This window comes from Aquarana catesbeiana, linkage group LG11 (genome assembly GCF_042186555.1).
Source record: "Aquarana catesbeiana isolate 2022-GZ linkage group LG11, ASM4218655v1, whole genome shotgun sequence".
Lineage (NCBI taxonomy): Eukaryota > Metazoa > Chordata > Amphibia > Anura > Ranidae > Aquarana > Aquarana catesbeiana.
Window position 1 is genome coordinate 226,395,815 of NC_133334.1, and position 21,642 is coordinate 226,417,456.

The 21,642-nt window shown below is 43.7% G+C and overlaps 1 protein-coding gene across 2 annotated transcripts in view; it reads left to right on the plus strand.

Moving 5' to 3' along the window:
* Window positions 1–21,642, plus strand: part of LOC141112528 (inactive hydroxysteroid dehydrogenase-like protein 1) — a 465,623-nt gene that overhangs the window by 421,801 nt on the left and 22,180 nt on the right. The window contains exon 1 of one of the 2 annotated variants that reach the window (XM_073605441.1): window positions 15,818–15,971. The exons of the other annotated variant lie outside the window; for it this stretch is intronic. The gene's annotated coding sequence lies outside the window, so the exon portion shown is untranslated. Of the gene's footprint in view, window positions 1–15,817; window positions 15,972–21,642 lie in introns of those variants that run through there. 2 annotated transcript variants of the gene reach the window in all.

Genomic DNA, 21,642 nt, shown 5'->3' on the forward strand with positions numbered 1-21,642 from the left:
GTTAAATATTATTTCAAAAATTGTAATTACATTCCCCTGTTAAACAGGGGCAGAAACATTAGGCCTTAGGTTAAATAAGAAGGTGTACCACTAAAAAAATAAACAGTAAAGTTCATCAATGATGAACTGTTGAAGACAATCAAAACAAAGTCCACAGCTAGATAACTCCGGATAAGAATGGATAGAATAGCCACCACCAGCACCCAATAATACTGACTCTTACCATCAGTGTATAGGGTACACACGATAAATGTATTAGGTAATGAAACCAACGATCCTCCTGCACAGATCGATCCACTCCACAGAGATTTATACTCATCCTCTTCCCATTAGGCAAAAGAACTCAGAGACTGCTTCCATTCATTTATGATTTCAACTAATAAACTACAGCATCCACGTTAATATAAAAGAGAGGAATGCTCATTGCGCATGGCAGGCATATGGAAACGACCAGCGTTTCCAACCGACAAGATGGCCGCCGTGTCCTGGTCCACGTTCTACATCGCACATCCTTAGCTCCACCCAACGTTTCGTCATGAAAATGCATCATCAGGGGCGTGGTTAGGGCGTGTAATACTTCTATTTATAGGGGACAGGCCAGCTTAAACACTGGAAGTTTGGTGCGTTCCACAGACCGGAAATTACTTGCATTCCGGAAATCGGAAATCACAATCAAACCCCGGTCTCAATTAAAACTGGCTAATATTTGTGTAAGTATGCTTAAAAAACGTAATAAAAACATCACTCAAAAGTGATTAGTGAGCAAAAAGGACAATGTAAATTCTAAACTAAAAAAATTATTAAACGTGGACAGATGGACTTAGGAAACGGCAACATCTTGTGGTGAAATACCAATATTACACCAACAAAGAATATGGATGAATTTAGTACAGAAAATGTGAAGGAATTTGATACATATCAGTCTAAAGGATAAACACAAATAACTGCACACAAAAAATGTACAATAACAAATCTCCTCTAAACTCTTACAATACTAAATAGCGACAGGATAGATTGCAATACATTAATACAATTCAACCATTATTAATAAAAGAATTAATGTCCCATTCAACATTCATTCCAAAGGAAGTGTATGTTTGGGCTTGATAGATCCACCTCGTTTCTAGTCTGGAGACGTTCCTGATCATATTGCTCCCTCTCCAATAGCCAGAAAACTTGTTGATTCCCAGAAAGGTGGTACCTTCAGGATTACAATCATGCTTCAAGGCATAGTGTTTGGATAAGACTATGCTTAGGGAAACCCCTCTTAATATTGGCAACATGCTCACCCAGTCTAGTCTGCAACATACGTATAGTGCGTCATATGTACTGAAGCCCACAGGGGCACCGAATGATGTATACGACATATTTTTTTTAGAGCACGTAATGAACGGTTTGATAGGAAATGTTTCCTGAGTCGAGGTGGACTGAAAGGACTCGGTTCCACCACATTAAGAGCTATCTGTAATTTCAATGGAGGGACCCCTCTATAAACCACTTGAGGCATGTCAGGTAGGTTTGATCTCAAAACCCTATCACCTTTTAGAACCTTCCAATGCTTTTGCATGATTTTCTTAATTTTGTAGTGCTGATTTGAATAGGTGATGGGCACTGATAGGAGGAATTGATGAACACTGATAAGTGACCCTAATAGACAGCACTGATAGTTGGCATTGATGAGCACTGATAGGTGGTACTGATAGGCAGCATTGATGGGCATTGATAGGGGGCATTGATGGGCACTGATAGGTGGCACTGATAGGGCTGCACTGATCATCAGGGCAATGATGATCAGTGCCCTGATTATCAGTGTAAACAATGTACTGACAGTCTTGCCAGTTAACAGCTCTTCTTTCCTCACACAGACACAGCGTCTGTGGAGGAAAGAACTGTCAATATGTTTGTTTACATGTGATCAGCTGATCACATGGTAAAAGGCTGCTGTGATTGGCCCTTTACTGTGATCATCTGTGAAACAGAGCGTGCTGAATGCATGCCCTGGGGGACACACGGGAGGCAGGGTTCTAGTGGATGTCTTTGGATGCCCTCCCAGAGCTGGAAGTCTGGTGCTCGGATGGAAGTGGGGGGGGGGGGTCCTTCATGGTTTCTTGCACCGGGGTCCCTGAAGGTTCTAGTTATGCCTCTGACCTACTTCTGCCCACAGGACCAGTACCAAGCTTCAAAGAGGTAATGCCCACTTTCTTATAAAATAGGATTTGCTTAAAGTGGTAGTAAACCGCCAGAGAAAAAAAAAATGGGCCCATCTGCAGGTTTAAGTCATAATGGGCTGCATACTAGCACATTATAACAGACTTAAAGACCCCTCCTCGCCATCTTCCGCAGCTCCGCTGACGGAATCAGCTTTGATCGGGCCTCCGATGTAGTAACCCGGAAGAGACATCACGACATCACTTCCAGGTTACTCGGCAACCAACAGCACGAGTTAGAAAAATCGAAGGTATTCAAAAATGCAGATTTTGGCATTTTGAATACTTGGAAGTGCAGAGGAGGGGTTTGGTGTCTTGTAGCCTCCAGATCCCTCCATAAGGGGTACCTGCAGCAATAACAACAATAAACTTGACAGCAATAAAAGTGATTACATTTTTTTTTTTAAAGGAACAAGGTAAAAAAAAAAATTATATATATAGATCTATATATATATAGATATAGATATATATATATATCTATATCTATATCTATATATATATATTTTTTTTTTAAGCGCCCCCGTCCCCGCACATCAAAGAATACGCATTACGCCGGCAAAGATCACAAATGTAAACAGTGTTCAAATCACACATGTGAGGTATTGCCATTATCGTCAGAGCGACAGCAATAATTCTAGCAAAAGACCTCCTCTGTAACTCTAAACTGGTAACTGCTAAAAAAATGTAAACTTCGCCTATGGAGATTTTTAAGTACTGTAGTTTGTGGCCATTCCACATGTGCCTGCAATTTTAAAGTGGAACATGTTAGGTATCTATTTACTCAGCACAACATCATCTTTTACAATATGCAAAAAAATGGGCTAACTTTACTGTTACCTTTTTTTTAAATTTAGTGTATTTTTCCCCCCCAAAAATGCATTTGAAAGACTACTGTGCATATACTGTGTGACGTAAAATATTGCAATGACCACCATGTTATTCTCTAGGGTCTTTGCTAAAAAAAATTATATATAATTTTTGGGGATTTTAAGTAATTTTCTGGAAAAAAAAACTTATTTTAACTTGTAAACAGCAAGTGTCAGAAATAGGCTTGGTCTTGAAGTGGTTAAAAAGTTGACTTTACTTCCACTTTAACCACTTTAGCTCTGAAAGGTTTAACCCCCTTCAAGACCAGTCCATTTTTTGTGATACGGCACTGCGTTACTTAAACTGACAATTGTACGGTCATGCAATACTGTACCTAAAAAAAAAAAATAGATGTCTTTTTTTCCCCACAAATGGAGCTTTCTTTTGGTGGTATTTGGTCACCTCTGCGCTTTGTATTTTTTGCACTATAAATAAAAAACATATAAAACATATCCAATAAAAAATTCTTCATCAATTTAGGCCAATATGTATACTGCTACATATTTTTGTTTAAAAAATCCCAATAAGCATATATTGATTGGTTTGCACAAAAGTTATCACGTCTACAAACTATGGGATATTTTTATTTAATTATTTTTTACTAGTAATGGCGACGATCGGTGACTTATAGCGGGACTACTATATTGAGGCGGACAGTCGGGACAGTTTTTACACTTTTTGGGGAAAAGTGACACTGATACAGTGCTAAAAATGTGCACTATCACTGTACTAATGACACTAGCAGGGAAAGGGCTAACATCAGAAGCCATCAAACAGTTAAATGTGTACCTGACCAGTGCATTATTACTGTGGGGGAGTTGCTTGTACTAGGAGAAGGCATGGATCATTCCCCCTGCCTAGCAGACACAGTATTCATGTCTACTATAGAGACAGGCTGGGGTTCTGCCTGTGTACCAAAGCATCAGTGGGTGCCTGCCAACATCAAGTCAGCCATACCGCCAATCAGCTCCAGCTGTGTCTAATCACAGCGGGAGCAGGCCGCCGGTGGTGCGCACCCCAGACCTGAAAGCCACTGTGTATACATGGTATACAGTTGGCAAGCGGTTAAATTTCCCACCTTGGTAGCCAGTTATTAGCACCAGTAAAACAGAAAATCAATTACCACTAGTGGCGGCCCCTAATGCAGGGCGCAGGGGCGCCGCCCCCCTATCCATGCGTCCGGCCTTCTAATCTTGGATTCCAATGTTTTTTTTGGTTTTTTTTAAGCACGGGATTAGAGCCTGAGGCTCTAATAGGCTTCAAAAAAGAGTTAGCTAGGGACGCAGAGCACTGTGCCCCGAGCCCAGGGGTGGACTGACCATTGGGGCATTCGGGCACTGCCCGAGGGCCCCATGCCACTAGGGGGGCCCCATCAGGGTTGTCAGCCTCAATAAAACCAGGGACAGCATGTAAAAGTCTGTGTTTTTTTAAAAATCCCAAGATTATAGCTGCACCGACCTTTCCAGTACCTTTTCAGTGTGTGTATGGGTATTCTGTGTGTGTATACTGTGTGTGTATATTGTGTGTCTGTGTGTGTATACACTATGTGTGTGTGTGTGTATACTGTGTGGCCCCATAATCTATTGCCTGGGGGCCTCATAATCTCCTATTGCCCGGGGGCCCCATGAGTTGTCAGTCCACCCCTGCCCGAGCCCACCCAGTTGTGTGACAATAGCGAATGAATATTCACTATTGCCTTCCTGATTCTCCTCCCGGCCAGTCAGGAAGTAGGTCCTGACATCTGTCACCTGATTGGCTGAAAGGAGAAGCGATCCTATTGGCCTAGGAGGAGGGAGGAGACGCACGTCAGAGGTCGCCGTGATGCAGAGGAGACGCAGGGGAAGCCGCCGCATATCGGAAGCACTGGCCGCGACCTAGATGGGGTAAGTGTGGGGCTGCTGACCAACTGACCAGGGGGGGTACATTGTTTGCCCCCCCCCCCTCCCCCCAGCAAATATACCAGCAGCTGCCACTAATTACCACCATTTTCCTTTCCTGGTGCCAATCTATACCAGCATATTAAACCCAACTAGTTTGTCCTAGTGATGCACAGGGTGTGGGCAGTAACTCTTTATAAAATCAATAATGATCCCGCGCTACAGCAATAGAAGTATTATAAAGTCCACACAAAAAATGATGATGATGAATAAAAAAGTGTTATCCATAAAATGACAAATAAAATTAAATAATTAATTAATTAATAATCTTGGGACATTCGGAGTAAAGTATAAATATATATAATAATAGAGAAGTCCATGTAGTATTAAAGAATCCTCTTCTAATCAGGCTTCTTTCTAATTAATGGTTTTTTTCAAAATGCTCTCATAAATAGGCTAGGTTGTCCGCAAATCCTTATGGGTAAGAGATATATGCAATCCAGAAAACGAGCTTACAGAACTCTCACCTCAATTCCTAAGACATGTGCACACTGAAATATTTTGTTTCGGAATTTCGTTTTCATCCAAAACAGAAATGTATTTAGTTACTCCCGAAATTAGTTTTTATTTATTTCGTTTTTCATTAAAAATTGCATTCATCTGAAAATCCAAATTAATTAAGGTCGAATCGTTAAAACAATAACGAAAATACCTGAAATTCAGACGAAAATGCATTCGGACGAAAACTAATGCACATGTCTAGTTATCAGTATGTATCTCTATTGAAAGATACTTTCCGCTATTTCAACAACTACCACCAGGGGGTCCTCCATTCCAGCATATGTTGTGCCTATATGGATGTTCTATATCCAGGTCTACGCATCTTCATAATGATATCACACTCCCAGAAAAGGGGGGGGGGGCTCTAATAGTGTAGTATGTCAAAAAAAGAGAGGAGGGGTTTTGAGGGACTTTAAGGAAATCATGATCTGGTAAGGTCACCCATTTCCATCCCTAGGGACTTTGAATGAATAGAGGAAGGAGAAAATATAGCTCACAAACACTCTCTGGTCCGAGAAACCACCGCCCTAGTGAGAACCTGTTCCAGGTGCTGGCTTTGCATGATTTGCAGTAGGCTGAAGAAAATCCTGGATAGCCGCACTCTGGGATAAGGACATCTTTATTGGAATAAAAATCCACAGTACGAGGGGGGCGTGGCCTGGACATGGCGGAGTGAGGTCGCTTAGTGCTTGAGCTCCTGACTCCAGACCCACTAAAACGGCAGTTATGCTATCATTTCAACACGCTTTCTCTCTGCCATGAGCTTTCGGGAAAAGAGGCAAGCACAGGGGATCAGCTAAGACTAATCCGGCTTCACAGATTGATCGCTTTCTCAGGGAAAAGCTCAAAGAAAGACCGGAGGCCTACACAGACTCAACACGTGGCGGGACCCGACCAGCTTCCCCCTCAGGCGTGATGGTAACCTCACAGCAGTCGAGCCAGCAACCATTGACGGGGATCCCAGCGTTATTAAAGCCCTCTATGTGCAGTCAGCCAGGAACCAGCACAGCCTCAGGGTTCTCAGGGGACGACTCAGACATACGAGCCTTGTTGAAGGCTCTCCCAACCAAAGCAGACATGGAGGCCCTCCCTACAAAAGCTGACATGGAGGCGCTGGTACTGAGAGTGGAGGAACAACACCGCAGAGATCTGCAAGAGATCCGTATGGAGGTACAAGAGATCGATGTCAGACTAACAAGAGAGGAGGCCTCGGTGGGATCTCTGGAGCTCCGCGTGACACAGCTGGAGAGAGCCCAGCAGAAACACCAAGAACAACTGGCAGAAGTGCAATTGCATGCCGAGGACTTGGAGAACCGAAGCCGCAGGCAGAATCTGAGGTTCCGAGGGATTCCAGAAGCAACCGGCCAGGAGAACTTGTCAGCAACGGTGAGAGCTATCATTCACACGATCCTGGACGGGGACATACCAGCGTCCCTGGAATTTGATAGAGTACATAGGGCGCTCGGTCCCAGAATGGCGGATGCAGACAGACCACGCGATGTACTATGCCGTCTACACCGCTACAGCCACAAGGAGCAGATCATGCGGGCAGCACGCCTCAAAGGTTCCGTAGATTTTGATGGGGCACAAATAGCAATTTTCCCAGACATATCCAGGGCCACTTTGTGGAGAAGATCTATGCTAAAACCCCTGCTGGAGCGCTTAAATAGAGCAGATCTAACATACCGATGGGGGTTCCCAGTGCAATTGACTATTCGTAAAGGCGCGGACTATTTTACCCTCAGGCGCCATGCAGAGCTCCCAGACCTCTTTGCTTTCTTACACATGGAGCCGTTCCCGCTGAGGAATTGGCTGGGACCCCTGCCAAAAAGTGACCCTCGGCCTACCTCCCATATCGCCCAGGTGGGGCTTCCCCGTCGTTCAGCGAGATGTCGCCAGAGAGAACCCACTCCCCTGGGAAGGGGAGAACCGGAACCATAAGACCCCACACTACTCTCAAGTAAGTGACAGGATGACTGTTCTTTCGACATCAGGGAACTGAAGACATGCTAAACCAGTCTGATGGCTATAGATCTATTCAAGGAGCCACCCCCCCTTCTAGCCCCCCTATTTTCTGTTTGTTGAGCAATACTGGCTATCCTCCGGAAGGTCCCCCTTGTTTCTTTTTTTGCCGGCTCTTCCCCCTCGCCCCCCTCCCGGTGCTTAGCCATTATTTTGAGGATCCCATGTGTGTCTACCCGCGCTCCCGGACACTAATATATAGTTGTTTTGTGCACTTGAGCGGGAGGACGCACTGGGGCGTACATTGACTGCCAAAATGCAGAGGAACTATTAGCAGGAGAGGCTAACCTATCACTTCCAAGGGAGAGAGGTGCAGCATCTGTTCCCATACAAAGCAATACAAGGAGACTAACAATGCATAGTTTGGGCGAACTACCTGAGATCTCCAATCAAATAACCTCAATCCTTGTACAATTTATATATTTTTTTTTTTGTTTTAGGTTTTTCTCTTGGTTATACGAGTAGATGAAGCCCGGTTTTGGCTACAAGATCTGGTCACAGAACACAATAGGGCCTAACGTTTCAAGGGGAGGGAGGGCGGGGAGGAGGAGGGTGGGAGTTTATAGAGGAGGTTGACCATGTTTTGGGGGATGGCACATAGGAACCCGGAAGAGTAGCGGTCTACCTCGGCTTTTTTGCCACCTGAGTAGCAGGAGGAGGGTCACGTGCAACCCAAACAGTTCTGGGTTAAGACCGTGACCCCTACTGACACTCAGGGAGATGACACCCTGCCTTAGGAGAAGAGATATGCTCAGGATGGATTAAAGTGACACTGATACGATTCTGAATCCCGGGCGCCAAACCATACGATCTGCTCAGCCAATGGTTTAGAGGTAGGTTGGGTATTTTACTGCTCTTAGTAAGCATTGCTTCTGACGATGCACACCCGCCCCTTTAACATCATTTAGGGTCGTTATAAGAGATCCATGGGGATGTGTCCATCCATGCAGTGGGTGAATTGTTTGATAGGGGTGGTTGATCCTGATAGGAGTACACCCCTCTTATATGCACTTGAGTTTTGTAGATTAAGACGTGTTGAATAATCTATTTTATTTTATTTTATATGCTGCCTTTGTTTGATCATTTTTTTCTATGAAGTACACTATGTTAGTGGTGGGTCGGAAGAGGGGGCTCTCGATTCCGACGTGTGCAGTCACAACCCCACGTAGGTTACCACCCCTCTGGAGCTCCCAGTGGCAGTTCCATGGGTGTATTGAGACTTAGTCTCACAAGCGTCCTGAGCGCATTAGCTATTCGAGTCTACTGACATCTACGTAGCTCGTTCTTTTACTTTTCTGCTTTTTCGCTTTTCTTCCTCTTCCCTCTGTACCTTTTTTCCTTCTCTGCTACTTTTCAGCTCCCCCCCCCCCCCTTTTTTTTTTTTTTCTCTTTTCCCCCTTTCCTCGCCCCTCTTGCTCACCCTTTCCTTACCCCAGTCCAGTTAGATCCGTGAGCACAATGGAGTCTATCAGGTTGATGTCCATTAACACGAAGGGGCTTAACACCCCTGAAAAAAGATCCGTAGTACTATCCAACATAAGACATGCGAAAGCCCACATATGTTTCCTCCAGGAGACTCATTTTCGTGCCAATAGTATCCCGAAATTTAAAGACCGATATTTCCCAATAGTCTATCACGGGTGTTCCGTTGATTCCAAGTCCAAGGGAGTCAGCATTCTGATACGATCCACGACACCGTGGACGCTACGCGACACCTGGAATGATAAGGAGGGACGGGCTCTATTTGTGAAAGGGGTATTGGGTGGCTCCCTGGTAACCTTGGTGAACCTGTACCTCCCCAACACTGGTCAGATTGGGTTCTTGGAACCCATTCTGACCAATCTAGTTGACTTCGCTGAAGGTGAAGTGATTTTGGGAGGAGATGTTAATTTTGCCATGGACCCCGCCTTAGACACCTCCAGGCAATCTTCACAACTCTCCTATGCAGCACTCAAACGCCTAAAAAAGAACTTTTATGCTTTCCATCTGGTTGACGTCTGGAGGATAATGCATCCGACCCAGAAGGATTTTACCTTTTATTCACTTCCACATGACTCATATACCAGAATCAATATGATACTGGTGCCCCAATCTCTCCTGTCTAGAGTTCGGTCCGCATCAATAGGTTCCATCACCTTTTCGGACCATGCCCCGGTGTTTGTAGACATAGATATACTACCCCATAGACCCAAACAATGGCAATGGAAGCTCATTGACTCACTGATTCAGTCCCCAGAGGTGATTGAGGAGGTGGCGAGAGAGTTGAGGAGTTTCTTCTCATCAAATGCAGAAGGTGAGTGCGCTCCCTTGCTAGTGTGGGAGGCTCACAAATGCACCATTAGGGGGATCTTGATAAAAATCGGTACACGACTCAAGAAGGAGAGAGCTCAGCAAACGCTTGACCTCCTGGGGAAAATCAGAGACCTGGAATCCACCCATAAACAAACACGAGCCATTCAAACACTGCGGGAGCTTACGACCCTTAGGGGTCAATTGAAATCCCTAGCATTGGAGAGGGCTAAGGCAGTCATAGCAAAGTGCAAACGCACTTTCTATGAACACAGTAACAAGTGTGGCAGGCTGTTAGCTAGGGCCCTGAAAGCCCAGAGGGCACAAGCTTTTATTCCCGAATTAAAAGGAGAAAATGGCTCTAAAATACATACTACAGAGGGAATACTGGACCAGTTCCGCAAATACTACACCGCACTATACAATATTAAACGTCCGTCATCGGGAGTTGAGCAATCCCGCGAACAGGAAGCAATAAGGGCTTACATTCGGAACTCGGGACTTCCCCGGTTACCTGATGAGGTCTTAAAGACCTTGGAAGAACCATTGTCGGGAGAAGAGGTATTGATGGTCATTGCACGTATACATACGGGCAAAGCACCAGGCCCCGATGGATACACGCTGACATATTATAAGACGTTTAGCAACATTTTGACACCACATTTCCTAGCGGCTTACAACGACGCCGGAGAGGGGGCACTACCCCCAGAGGATTCTGTACGGGCTTTCATCTCAGTAATCCCCAGGGAGGGCAAGGACCCTTTATTATGTCAAAACCACAGACCGATCTCGCTCCTCAACATTGACCTGAAGATCTTTACTAAAGTACTTTCCATGAGGCTGTCAGAACTAATACCCTCGCTGGTCCATTTAGACCAGGTAGGGTTCGTACCTTCCAGAGAGGCGAGGGATAACACCATAAAGGCAATTAATCTTATTCAAGCAGCCAGAGTACGACAAACCCCGCTGCTCCTTCTCTCTACCGACGCCGAAAAGGCGTTCGATAGAGTGAGCTGGCCCTTTTTAATCGAGACATTACACCAAATAGGTTTTGGAACACGGATGATGAATTGGATACATGCCATCTATTCCAAGCCCACAGCAAGAGTAAAAGTTAATGGTCAGCTCTCCTCCCCCCTGGGTATCTCCAATGGGACTAGGCAGGGCTGCCCCTTGTCCCCCCTAATATTTATTTTATCCCTAGAACCCTTTCTTCGCACAGTAAGAGATAACCCCAACATAACCGGAATTCAACTCAGTTAGTGACTTACTCCTAAAACGGCAGCTTTCGCGGACGACTTACTCTTTTTCATAACAAACCCCTTGATCTCTATACCTAATTTAATGTCAGAACTGCGGATCTATGGCACCCTATCTGCTTTCAAAGTAAACTTCCAAAAATCAGAAGCGTTAAATATATCCATGTCAGACTCCATGCTTAACCTTCTTAAACTAGACTTTCCCTTCAAATGGTCGGAGTCGTATATTACATACTTGGGCATCCGCCTACCGGGCAGGGTGGAGGATATTTTCCCAATTAATTTCCCTCCCCTTCTCTCAGACATCAAAAAGGACCTACTAAAATGGCAATCAGGTGGGTTCTCCTGGTTCGGACGGTGCGGTATTATAAAAATGAACATCATGCCCCGTCTACTATACTACCTCCAGACCCTCCCCGTCAAGGTTCCGAAGGCCTTTTTGCAGGCTACAAACCGTACTATAGGCAGGTTCATCTGGGCCCAGAAACCTCCGAGGTTGGCACAGGCCATTTTAAGGCTACCCAAAACGTCGGGAGGCATTGGCCTTCCAGATGTAAGGCTATACCACGCCGCATGCCACTTGACAAGAATCATAGATTGGTGTAAACATGAAAAGCTAAAGCAATGGATCCAAATAGAGCAACTCCTTGTGGGATTAGAGTTAAAGGGATTACCCTGGTGTCAGAAGAACCTACCAGCTAACATAGTTAAACACCCAACGTTAGGAGAGACTTGGCGAATAACACAGAAAAGCAATAAAGAACACTCGATCGCACCGGCACCTTCCCCACTCACACCAGTAATTGGGAACCCGGATTTTAGGCCAGGGTGTCAAGACACCAGCTTTCTGGAGTTGAAGGGCAGTGAAAGGAGTCAACTTCGACACTTCATACTAAATGCACAGTGGATGCCCAGGAATGCTATCATGGAAGATCCACTGTTGGAATGCCTTTCATTCTGGCAAAAATTACAATTAGCTCACTTTATTAAAGCACAAACTTCACCGACACCATATTTAAGAGCTCTGACACCATTCGAGCAACTAAGCCTAGAGCAAGAACCTATGCGTCACTCTATTTCGTTAACATACCAACTATTGATCGCGTCCCCTAAAGGCTATAAACCCCCATATATAACTAAATGGGAAAGAGACCTGGGCTTACAGCTTACCGAGAAACAAGTGGAAAGAGTAATCCTCTTCACTTTCAAAACCTCAATTTGCGCCACCCAACAGGAAGCAGGTTTTAAAATAATGTCTCAATGGTACTACACCCCAGCTAGGTTGCACCAGATGTTTCCTCAAAGTTCAGATCTTTGTTGGAGATGTGGAGAGGAGGCGGGCACCCTGCTCCATATCTTTTGGTCATGTAAGCGTCTGTCCCCCTTTTGGTCAGAGGTCCGTAGAATTACACAAAAGTTTACAGACAGGGAGTTACCCAAGAGCCCAGAATTCTTTTTATTGCATCACCATGAAATTCCGAGCAAAGCATACAGGAAGTCGATCCTCCCCCTGTTGAGCACAGCAGCGAAAAGCTGTATTCCTCTGCTCTGGAAGCAAACGGAACCCCCGGTTGTGGCGCTGTGGCTAAAGAAAATAGCCGACATCTACAAAATGGAGGACTTAATAGCAACAGAAAAAGAGAACAGTGAAAAATTCCTTAAGAAATGGTACTATTGGCGTGAATTTTTCTACTCAGAGGAACATGCAAGACCACTAGCTTAAACACGGAGAAAACACTTGAGGAAATGAGTACAGGGGGTAAAAATGGTCAATATAGCTTTCTTACTGGACAATGTGGGTGAGCGGAGGGGCAAGGTGAGAGATCTTGTCGGTCCCTTATGCTTCCCAACCCCCATCCTCAAGCTCCCTCATATCCTTTCCCCTGCCCCCTTCCCTCCTTAATTTACTGAATTTCAAATCACTATTAAGCTTTCACTCTTTCTTTTTCTTCTTTTCTTGTCTGCTGTATCTTCTTTAATCTTCCAAGTACTCATAGAACCGTTTGGTTCTTGTCATTTAAAATAAAAATAATGACCCGTTGGTCATACCGTATAATTTTTCGGTTTCATACATATAGGAGCCTATTTACACATGGGAATCAGAGAGCTCCCTAACCTTGAAATTGTCTCTACAAGCAAAGTTGGTTGGGCTTTATTGCCAAGAAATGCTTGCAAGGTTGGAGGGATATGGTCAGACATACTGAGATGTTCCAGGTTGGAACTAATACAATGTCGTGTCCTCTGGCTTATTACAATGATATGACTATATTTGTATGATTTTCATTATAACTTGTTTTTCATAAATAAAGAATTTGAAAAAAAAAATCCACAGTACAATCAATTGCAAGGAAATACAGGGTTATAGAATATGCTAACGCGTTTCACATCATCGGATGCTTATTTTTATGTATATTTATTTTATTTATTTATTTCATCTGATCACCTTATACATTTTCCACATTTTTTCCTAATTATTTGATCTCATCCATAATATAATTTCAATTTTTAGCATCCATAGTCGAATCCTAAACAGCGTAAGTAGTTTATATTTCTTGGAGGGAATCAGACTATGCCACATGAACACTGAAATTGACTTGGCTTTAATCTCCCTTTCCATTACTATATGGAGCTTCGAGTCTAGAACTGTCACCATAGAATTTTTTTCTGAAAATGGCCGCAATTTCATTTCCGGGTTCACCATTGATAAGCAAATCCACTACAGCCAATCTGGTTCCCCTGATGAAGTCACGTGGATGATGTAACGCGTAGGGAGTGGCCGGAAGTGGATGTTGTTTGGATACCAGAAGTGACGTGAAAACGGCGAACAAACGCCACACTGTTACAATTTTATGCTTTTTTTTTACCTATTATTGATGTAAGAGTCCAATCTATTACACTTAATAAAACTGTTTTTTTCTGATATACTACACTGAACAAGGGGGATTGGTTGAGGGGGAGAGTGGGACTTTATATGAAGCATGTGACAGCAAAAAGGTAGTAGGATGAACATAGAGGAATTTATTAACATAATACTAGAGCATACACGTTACAATCGTAAAATGCATAAGGTTAAACAAAACACCAATCCCCCCTGTTCATGATATAAATTGGGATGGAAATACATGACCTTACCAGGTCATGATTTCATTCAAAGTCCCTAGGGATGGAAATGGGTGACCTTGCCAGGTCATGATTTCCTTAAAGTCCCTCAAAACCCCTCCTCTCTTTTTTTGACATACTACACTATTGGAGGCTTTTTTTCTCCCCCCCCCTTTTCTGGGAGTGTGATATCATTATGAAGATGCGTAGACCTGGATATAGAACATCCATATAGGCACAACATACGCTGGAACGGAGGACCCCCTGGTGGTAGTTGTCGGAATAGCGGAAAGGATCTTTCAATAGAGATAAATGCTGATGACTCAAGGAATTAAGGTGAGAGTTCTGTGAGCTTGTTTTCTGGATTGCATATATCTCTTACCCATAAGGATTTGCAGACAACCTAACCTTTTTATGAGAGCATTTTGAAAAAAAAAACATTAATTAGAAAGAAGCCTGATTAGAAGAGGATTCTTTAATACTACATGGACTTCTCTATTATTATATATATTTATACTTTACTCCAAGTGTCCCAAGATTATTAATTAATTATTATTAGATATATTATAATAAAAACACTATTAGATCCTGCTGCAGACAGATTTCATTGCACCTTGTTTGCATTTTTATTTTTATTGCACTTTGATTGTTTACCACAATTTTGCGGTGTTTTTATTTGAATATATATATTTTTTTAATATATTATATTTTAGAATACCAATTATCCTTGAACACATCACAGTAGTGCGAAGGCCTTTTATTCAATTAGTAACTCTTTATAGATTTGCACTAGTCCCGTGGGTGGAAGGAGGCAGGACTACTTGCCATCAGGAAAGGAAAATTACAGTAATAATTGATACAATTTTCCATTTTTAAGCGCAGTCCATTGCCCCGCACTGCGTGGCCGACAATTGAATTTTTGTGTGAAGCCCCATTCACACCTGTGTATGCCAGGAATGCCCGAAAAATGTGCATTATTCTCACCCCAAAACGTGACTAGGAAATACACATTTTGTCACGCCAAAACACGCGGTTAAAAAAAAGTGCGAAGTTCACAGCCCAAAAAAGGTGTGCGCGCTTCTTTTGGCGAGTTTGTTGTTTCAAGTGAAAGAGCTGTCCTTACGCTGACCTGCAAGAAATGTGGTAGTGTGAAGTACAGGTGCGAATGGGGCCTAAACTGATCTGCACCCATTTCCAAAGTGACCTAAACTTTTTAAAATAGGCTTCTAACTAGGGTTGCCACCTCATCCCTTTAATCCAGGACACATATGAATTACACAGGTTCTGTGGCTGATTAAGGTGGTAATTAAACTCACTTGGTGCCTTTTCTGCATTAAATCAGCCTCAGAACCTGTGTAATTAATATGTGTTCTGGATTAAAGGGATGAGGTGGCAACCCAACTTCTAACCCGCTCATATAGTAAAGACGCCGGAAATGGCTGTGAATGCAGCCTGTAGACACCATGCTGTACACACTATTGCAGCCTGCTAGATGAGGCAGGTCCTGTCAGCTATGTAAACCACTACCAAATATAGACTGTGTATAAAAAAAAAAAAAAATCCGTCACTATCAGTTATTGTATAATTATCTGTAGTATATTTACAACCATTCTGTAGAGAAACAACGGTGCACAGAGCTCTTCTCTTTGTACCGTGACGACATCTACGGATCTGCCAGGACCTGTAGCCCAGCCTGAGCCGCCCTGGAGACACTGTAGAGCAGCCTGGCATTGTCTGAACGGCTTCTTCCTGATCCTGGAGAGGAGAGACTGTCCCATCTGTGTACACAGGTCAGGGAAGGCTTCATCATCAGTGTGTGATCTTCTCCATCACCTCCTATTGTCCTGTCATATGACCCCCCCCCCCCCCAGGTGGACTCTATACCTCTGCTAATGATGGCCTCTTCTCTCTGGGCCAGTTCACATGCAGTCCAGGGCGTTTTTTTTCTGCATCAAAAATACATGAAAAGTAGATTATATGGTTTTCAATGGCATCGATCCCACCAGTGCTTGCAGTTCCAGTTCCAGAAAAAAAAAAAGTAGAACATGCTGCATTTTTCCTGTACTGGAACGCTGTAAAACGCATCAAAAACGCACACACATCCTTATTTAAAGGGGTTGTAAAGCCTCGTGTTTTTTCACCTTAATGCATCCTATGCATTAAAGTGATTGTAAAAGATCTCCCTTTTTTTTTTTTTTTTTTTTAACCCTTTCATGACTAAGCCTATTTTTGACATTTGGTGTTTACAAGTTAAAATCCGTATTTTTTGTTAGAAAATTACTTAGAACCCCCAAACATTTTATATATATATATATATATATATATATATATATATATATATATATATATATATATATTTATTTTTTTTTTTAGCAGAGAATCTAGAGAATAAAATGGCGATTGTTGCAATATTTTATGTCACACGGTATTTGTGCAGCGGCGTTTTAAACACAACTTTTTGGAAAAAGGGACACTTTCATGAATTAAAAAAAAAACAAACAGTAAAGTTAGCCCAATTTTTTTGTATAATGTGAAAGATGAAGTTACGCTGAGTAAATAGATACCTAACATGTCACACTTTATAATTGCACGCACTCGTGGAATGGCGACAAACTACGGTACCTAAAAATCTCCATAGGCGACACTTACATTTTTTTTTTACAGTTACCAGGTTAGAGTTACAGAGAAGGTCTAGGGCTAGAATTATTGCTCTCGCTTTGACGATCGCGGCGATATCTCACATGTGTGATTTGAACACCGCTTACATATGCGGGTGTGACTTCCGTATGAGTTTTCTTTGCTGTGTGAGCTCGCGGGGACGGGGGAGCTTTAAACATTTTTTTTCTTATTTATTTTATTTATTTTTATATTAATACATTTTGTTTAAAAAAAAAAATTTGTTTTGATCACTTTTATTGCTATCACAAGGAATGTAAACATCCCTTGTGACAGTAATAGGTGGTGACAGGTACTCTTTATGGAGGGATTGGGGGCCTAAAAGACCCCCGATACCTCCTCTGCACTTCAAAGTATTCAGATCGCCGTTTTCGGTGATTCTGAATACTGTATATTTTTTTAAAACCGGCGCCATTAGCTGCCGAGTAAACAGGAAGTGACATCATGACGTCGCTTCCGTGTTTACTATTAGGAGGCTGGAACGAAGCCACTCATGGCTTTGTTCCAGTCTGTCCCTAGCCGCCGGAGGCGGCGGATTGTTGATTGGGCCTCCCGGTGGAACGGGAAGCCCGGTAAGAGCGGCAGGAGGTGGGGGACGTCCCCTCCCGCTCCTCCAGCATAACAGCTGAGTGGCTTTTAGCTGCATCCGTTATCCCTGGAAAGCCGATCGCCGGCTCTAAAAAACAGTACCAAGATGATGCCTGCAGCTGCGGGCATCATCCCAGTATAACCCCCGAAAACTGAATACGCACATCTGCGTACACTCAGCGGGAAGGGGTTAAATAACAAACATATCATACTTCCACTGTGCAGTTCATTTTGCACAGAGTGGCCCCGATCCTCCTCTTCTGGGGTACCCCGGCCGATGTCACGGCTTCTCCCCACATCAGATAGTCCCCTAGGAGAAGCGCTCTCCCTTGTGGGCACGTTCCCGAGTCCAGCATAGACACAAATGCCGGACTTGGCCCCGCCCCCCGTTGCCCACGTCATTGGATTTGATTGACAGCAGCGGGAGCCAACGGCTGCGCTGCTATCAATCTATCCAATCAAGAGCCAAGACCCCGTGGAGAGAGGGACAGCGCGTCCCCGCCGAAGAGATGAAGGGGTCAGGTAAGTAAAACTGGGGGCCGGTGACTGCCAGGTGGTTTTTTTTTTCACCTTAATGCATAAAAGGCATTAAGGTGAAAAAACACGAGGGTTTACAACCCCTTTAAGGTGAAAAAACACCTGGCAGTCACCGGCCCCCCAGCCCCCCCGTTTAACTTACCTGAGCCCTGGAATTTCACCTGGCGGAGATACGCTCTTCCTTTGCCCGGGATTCTCGGCTCTTGATTGGATAGATCAATAGCAGCGCAACCATTGGCTCCCGCTGCTGTCAATCAAATCCAGTGATGCAGGCGCCGGGGCCAAGTCCGGCATTCGTGTCTATGGACACAAATTCTGGACTCGGGAGCGTGCCCACAAGGTAACCCCCCAGGAGAGCGCTTCTCCTAGGGGGTTATCTGATAAGCGGAGGAGCCAGGAGAGCCGCCAAGGGACCCCAGAAGTCAGTGTTCGGGGCCACTCTGTGCAAAACCAACTGCACAGTGGAGGTAAGTATGACGTGTTTGTTATTTAAAATTAATAAAACGCAAACCTTTACAATCACTTTAAGGTAAGAAAAAAAGAGGGGTAAAAATTGCATTTCTATGGTGTGAACAATGCAGGTTATTGTTCAGGAAAGAAATGGTTGTATTGCCCAGCAGGCTGGGACTTTCATGCCTTCATAATATATGTTATATGATGGGATTTATGGTAAATTGTCCAAGGCATAACTTTTTCTTTTTAACTTTGGATAGAGTGAGGGAGGGTGTAACCCCCTGTCAGGATTTATTTTGTCATCTGTGTCCCATTGGGTAGATTTCCCTTCACATCCTTTCTTATAGCCAAAACAGGAAGTGATCAGGAATCCTCAGAACTAGTGTCTACATTGGAAGATTTCCCCTCCAATCCCAAAATGTTTGATTTTCTTTCACTTTCATTTGATAATAATAAACAGGACAAGCAAAGGGGGCAAATCTCCCTAATTGGGAGCACAGACAGCAAAAAAAAAAACAAAACTGGCAGGTGTTCCAAATCCCTCTCTACTATCCAAAACTAACAGAAAAAAAAACGTTTTGCTTTTAGTTACACTTTTTGGATAGAGTACCAAAACCATATAATATGAGGTCAAACCTTAAGATTTTCAATTTGTATGCAATCAGGCAGGCCCCTGCACTACATGGTTTTGGATAGGCCACTTTCACACTGAGGCGCTTTACAGGCTGGGGCGGTGCGCTTGTGGGGCGTTAAAAAAAGTCCTGCAAGCAGCATCTTTGAGGCTCTTTAGGAGCGGTGTATACACCACTCCTAAAGTGCCCCTGCCCATTGAAATCAATGCCAGAGTGCTTCAGAGTAATAACATTAGGACAGGGCTTGACAAATTTGTTTTGAATCTAGGAGCTATCAATGGGCAGCTCCGCTGAAACCCCCGCTAGCGCTCGAAAAAGGATTAAAAGCGCCCCTCTAGCGGCTGTAAAGCGCCAACGCCCCAGTGTGAAAGTGCCCTAAATCTAAAGGAAATCGGACAACAAAAGTTGTATAGTGTGTATGGGGTCTAAGAGAGGGTTATAACCCCTGTCAGGATATATACACCAGTTCTAAAGTGCCCCTGCCCATTGAAATCAATGGGCAGCGCCGCCAAACCCCCCAGCTAGCGACCGAAAAAGGGTTAAAAGCGCCCCGCTAGTGGCTGAAAAGCGCAGCTAAAGCGCTAACGCCCCAGTGTGAAAGTGCACTAAATCTAAAGGAAATCGGACAACAAAAGTTGTATAGTGTGTATGGGGTCTAAGGGAGGGTTATAACGGATTATAAAGGATTTTTCTCGAATCGTCTTCCAGGGCAGCATCCGAGAGATAGGCTCCTCCTCCCTAAAACAGTTGTTTGTGTTCCCTGCAGACCCACAGGAGCTGCAAGAAACATTTGTTATTTTTACTTCTGTCTCTGTGCTTGTTGCAGGAGACCCCCTGCCAGCATCCCATACAGCCCGACGGGCCTTGGGAGGGCGAGCAGGAGCAGCAAAACCTGAGCAGTATTGCTCTGCCTGAGATTTCACCCCTACTGAGGGGTCTGCAATCATCCCCCCAGGCTGCAAGAAGGCACTGTCATCTCCCCCATGCTGCTGCACTAGGGCCTGCCGCATTTTTTTTGTCAAGTCTGGGAATCTCCTCCAGCCTCTATATGTGTACAAGGGAGGGGGATGGTACCTTACCCCCCGCCCCCCCCCCCGCCACTGGCTGCCGCCGCGCCGGTCGGGTAGGTCATCTTTACTTTCATTTTCTTCCCCTTTTTTTCCCTGGTTTTCCTTACGAAAAATATAGGGTACTAACATGTTTAAGTTTTGACATGTTGGGTATGTATTTACTCGGTGCAACCTCAGCTTTTATATTTTACCAACAAAATTGGGTAAGTTATTGCATTTTTGTGCCCCCTAAAATTAACTTTAATCTGTTTTTTTTTTTTTTTTTTTTTTTACTGAAAGACCTTTGCAGTAATATCGTATTACATAAAAAATTGGATCTACTGCTGCTACACTGCTCATCCACTCTGCAGTGTAGGTGAGCATCATGGGAAATGTAGTTCCAAAACATCTGGGGTGCCAAGGTTCACCATCACTGCTCTAGGGTGTCTGCTTTCAGAAAATATATGTTTGGGGGTTTTATGTAAACTTCAGGCCTAAAATGATTTTTTTTAAATGTCTGCAAAAATGGCTCTGGCTGTGAAAGGGTTAAAGGATAAGTTAACCTTGGAGAACATGTTACATGTTCTACCCGATTTATTAGTTGAAAAAAATAAAATGTCTCCCAACTTTTTTAGCTGGCTCCTAGATTCAAAACCAATTTGTCAAGCCCTGTCTTAATGTTTATTACTCTGAAGCACTCTGGCTTTGAACTTCTCGCCATGATCAGAGTTTATCTTCATAGATCTGGCTGCAGGAAAAACGGCCATTTGACTGAACACTGTAGGCTATTGCACTTTGTACTGCCCTATTAATACTGAGCTCCAGGCAAGCAGCTAAATACTTGAAATACCTACAGTATATGGGAACTGTTTACCTACCCAGGGAATTCTAATTCTGGTCAGCCAGTTTTGTGACACGACTGCAAGAGAATACAACTTCAAAAGCAGCACAGATTGGTCAAGTACACAAGCCTAGTTTACTGGTTTGGATTATGGGCATGTATGCTTAGACATTATGAAGGTGTTGGTGCAAGTAGGAGGCAAGAGAAGGCAAAAGAAAAGAATGGGTATTTAGATGGTTCTATGGGCTGCGGGCTGTAGCGTATAAAGGAATACAATTCTCTAAACTATAAGAAAAAGAGAACTGTTCTACTGACGGTATGAGGTTACAGCTGCATCACATCCCAAATTAACATTTAAATAACCAAGGAAGAGTAGGATGGGATTTTTACGATGCAATTGAAATCCACAAGCAAAAAATATATATAAAATACTCCAATTTTATTTTGAGCAAAGATTAAAAATTGTACATGTATACACACTTTACAAGATATAAAACAGTGATTTAAGCCCTATGTTGTTGTATTATTGATGGTCCTAAACGCATTAATCTCTTCTACATATTTCGCCAAAACTGGCTTCTTCAGGAAGTATTAGAGTGCAAATAACATGACATAGCCTCCAGAGATTTCACTTAGATGGAATGAGGGGCTGCAGCCGAAAGGAAATACAGTACCCCTAAAGGCA